General features: G+C 47.5%; 2 non-coding genes across 2 annotated transcripts; one reads left to right on the plus strand and one right to left on the minus strand.

Annotated features, from left to right (window-relative positions):
* Positions 1-2,665: 2,665 nt before the first annotated feature.
* On the minus strand, positions 2,666-2,740 carry Trnas-cga (transfer RNA serine (anticodon CGA)). The gene has a single exon. It is a non-coding gene; the product is annotated as a tRNA-Ser (tRNA).
* Positions 2,741-3,279: 539 nt separating this feature from the next.
* On the plus strand, positions 3,280-3,354 carry Trnas-cga (transfer RNA serine (anticodon CGA)). The gene has a single exon. It is a non-coding gene; the product is annotated as a tRNA-Ser (tRNA).
* The last annotated feature ends 466 nt before the right edge of the window (positions 3,355-3,820 follow it).

A 3,820-nucleotide genomic window follows, 5' to 3' on the forward strand; every position in this document is an offset into this window, starting at 1 on the left:
GAAAGATAGGGTACTGTGGAGACATGGCTTAGCCACAGCCTGGGGGATGTTTCCAGAATGAGATTTTGAGATTTTCACTCTGCAGCGGAGTGTGCGCTGATATGAAACTTCCTGGCAGATTAAAACTGTGTGCCCGACCGAGACTCGAACTCGGGACCTTTGCCTTTCGCGGGCAAGTGCTCTACCATCTGAGCTACCGAAGCACGACTCACGCCCGGTCCTCACAGCTTTACTTCTGCCAGTATCTCGTCTCCTACCTTCCAAACTTTACAGAAGCTCTCCTGCGCTGTTGCCATTTTTCGTGGTCCACTCAGTCTCGTGATGCCAATTGAGGAGCTACTCGACCGAACAGTAGCGGCTACGGTCACAGAAAACCATCACAACGACCGGGAGAGCGATGTGCTGACCATACGCCCCTCCTATCCGCATCCTCAAATGGTTCAAATGGCTCTGAGCACTATGTTACTTAACATCTGAGGTCATCAGTCCCCTAGGACTTAGAACTACTTAAACCTAACTAACCTAAGACATCACACACATCCATCCCTGAGGCAGGATTCGAACCTGCGACAGTAGCGGTCGTGCGGTTCCAGACTGACGCGCTCGGCCACCCTGGCCGGCTCCGCATCCTCATCTGAGGATGACACGGCGGTCGGATGGTCCTGATGGGCGACTTGTGGCCTGAAGAAGGAGTGATTTTCTTTGTAATGTAGGCACAACTGACGAAAATTAGACACCATCAAAGGATCTGTCGACGTAGAAAAGGCGTTCCTGTAAGGTTTTTTCTATTCTCATAAGTACTATCCAATATCCATCTATGTATAAAATAACAATAGAATAGGAAAATGATGTCAGAAGTCGGATTTTATTGTCTACTATTAACTACATAAACGCCTGGTGGGAAGAGAAAGTGTAAGTGGACTTGTAGGCTCAAGACTGTTACCTTTAATTTTATATACATTGCATGTTACGATCTTGCCATCTTCTTCTCGTTGTGCAGATGGCGGTGTTGTGATGATAGCCTTTGCACACCACTTACGACTTCGTGTCCCATAATTTACTTTTGTCACAGAAAAGCACTCCTGACGCACATACCGAGATCCACATGCAAGAATAACGCAAACGAGAGACGGCACCTCCCAGTAACTGTACACTCGCACCAGTAGTGAAAATCAATGCAAAAAAATAGTAAACCTATCCAGAGTAATGAATAAAAGGTTTCATACTACTGGGATCAAACATTAGATACCGAGGAACGGTAATAGAAAATACAGTGGGTGTGAATAACCTCTGCACTTAACAAATGTCACAAAAAATCGTTGTCAAAAAGCGTGATGGGAATGGAAATGAATCCTATTACTTCCCGTGGATGGAAATTTTGGATGACGCAGTGTGACTATAAACAGCATCCAGAAGTTGACTATGATTGTGAGCCGAGAAAATAGCTTAGTAGTAATAGCCTGCTAAACTTCAAACTGTTGGAAATAAGCTCACGACAGACAGTAAGCTAACACACGTATTTCTGCAACAGCAAAGCTGCATACATTCTTACCAAAAGATACAGCCGTCCGTCAGAAATGGTGCTGCGGCAAACACCTGCAATTTATTTGTCTTCACAGAGCCGACAGCTACTCTCACTCGCCGTGCCCGTGTTTCTGTCTCACTGCCTTGCTCGGGGCGCCGCGCCCATGTATCTATCTGCAATTGTTGGCGGTTTGCGCCGTCTTCCATCTGCCTCCGCTAAAAGCCCCTCAGCTGCGCGTTCCATCAGAATCGCGCTGGAAAAGGCCTCCAGCAAACCAGAAAGACTCTTTGCCTTTTCAGCACCAATTGAATCATCGTACACCAACACATGCACTCCCTACTTGTCTATGCAACAAAGAGTCAACCAGTCGGAGATTTTCTCGCAAAAACTAAGCAGCTCTACGATTACTTTTGATGTCATCAACTGCACAGCCAATCAAACTGACTTTCATAATTTTCAGTGGAAAACGCACCTTTCTGCCGTGATTGATGTAAAAAAAAAATCTGACACCGCACTGTCGCTGGAGCCAGTGTTGCGCCCAAATCGTCATGGCATCCACTAGCGTCACCCTCACCTTTTCCTGCCCCGTCAATGCCCTGCACTGGCTTGCAGAAAAATAGGCTTCGCCTCCTCTGGCAGGATTAAAGCGTTCTTTCACAGTCTCGCTACCCCTGAAGCGTGTGGGGCCAGTCTTCTGTGCGAGAAGCGATCCTATCTACATCTACATCTAAATTTATACTCCGCACGCCACCCAACGGTGTGTTAATGTGTTAACGTGCCACAGCAATGCCTCTGCGACGTGCATGGCGTCGTCGCTGGCGGCGCAGCGTACCTGTGTATCGCAGTTTGAAGGCGATTGATACTGACTTGGCTGGGCAGTTTAATAAACAGCAATTGATTGGAGGTCCAAATGTTTTTCGTGGACTGCATCTGAACTTCACTTGTGATGTTCAGGCTGTGTTTGGAGGTAGTACATGGCTCACTCTGGCTGTTGTATGGGGCAACCAAGCAAATTATGGTGGCCTTGAAGCCTTTCCAGATGCTAACATATTGGCTTGGAAAACACGGAGTATAGCAGAGACCACAGGACTGTTGGCTAAACAGCCTTATGGTACGAAACTTCCTGGCAGATTAAAACTGTGCGCCCGACCGAGACTCGAACTCGGGACCTTTGCCTTTCGCGGGCAAGTGCTCTACCAACTGAGCTACCGAAGCACGACTCACGCCCGGTCCTCACAGCTTTACTTCTGCCAGTATCTCGTCTCCTACCTTCCAAACTTTACAGAAGCTCTCCTGCGAAACATGCAGAACTAGCACTCCTGAAAGAAAGGATATTGCGGAGACATGGCTTAGCCACAGCCTGCGGGGTGTTTCCAGAATGGAAACATCCCGCAGGCTGTGGCTAAGCCATGTCTCCGCAATATCCTTTCTTGAGTGAAAATCTCATTCTGGAAACATCCCGCAGGCTGTGGCTAAGCCATGTCTCCGCAATATCCTTTCTTTGAGTGAAAATCTCATTCTGGAAACATCCCGCAGGCTGTGGCTAAGCCATGTCTCCGCAATATCCTTTCTTTCAGAGTGAAAATCTCATTCTGGAAACATCCCGCAGGCTGTGGCTAAGCCATGTCTCCGCAATATCCTTTCTTTCAGGAGTGCTAGTTCTGCATGTTTCGCAGGAGAGCTTCTGTAAAGTTTGGAAGGTAGGAGACGAGATACTGGCAGAAGTAAAGCTGTGAGGACCGGGCGTGAGTCGTGCTTCGGTAGCTCAGTTGGTAGAGCACTTGCCCGCGAAAGGCAAAGGTCCCGAGTTCGAGTCTCGGTCGGGCGCACAGTTTTAATCTGCCAGGAAGTTTCATATCAGCGCACACTCCGCTGCAGAGTGAAAATCTCATTCAGCCTTATGGTACGCTTGTTCCAAGCATGCCATTTGTTTTGACTACGAGAAGGAAGAAGAAATTAAATGCTGATGTGTTGCCTGCCCTCCGACATGACCGATTCTCCAGAAAGCAGTAAAGCCACCTTTACCTCTGCTCTTTTTGGTAGGCTCCTGCCGGTTGGCAATTTTAAAGCGAACCTCGACTCAGAGCAGACAGAAATTATAACCAGCCAGAAAATTAACTCAGGCAAATATTCTGCATAATGTACGCAAAACCAGAGTCAACCGCTTATTAAAATGCATTGTTATTACGCTTCGCTGAGGACATGTTGACTAATAACTGCATAGAAAGCAGTGCAAATAAAGTCTGACAAGTGAAATGGAGGCTGTCGGAAGAAACACTCGCCCTTCAAAGTTCT

This window comes from Schistocerca nitens, chromosome 1 (genome assembly GCF_023898315.1).
Source record: "Schistocerca nitens isolate TAMUIC-IGC-003100 chromosome 1, iqSchNite1.1, whole genome shotgun sequence".
NCBI lineage: Eukaryota > Metazoa > Arthropoda > Insecta > Orthoptera > Acrididae > Schistocerca > Schistocerca nitens.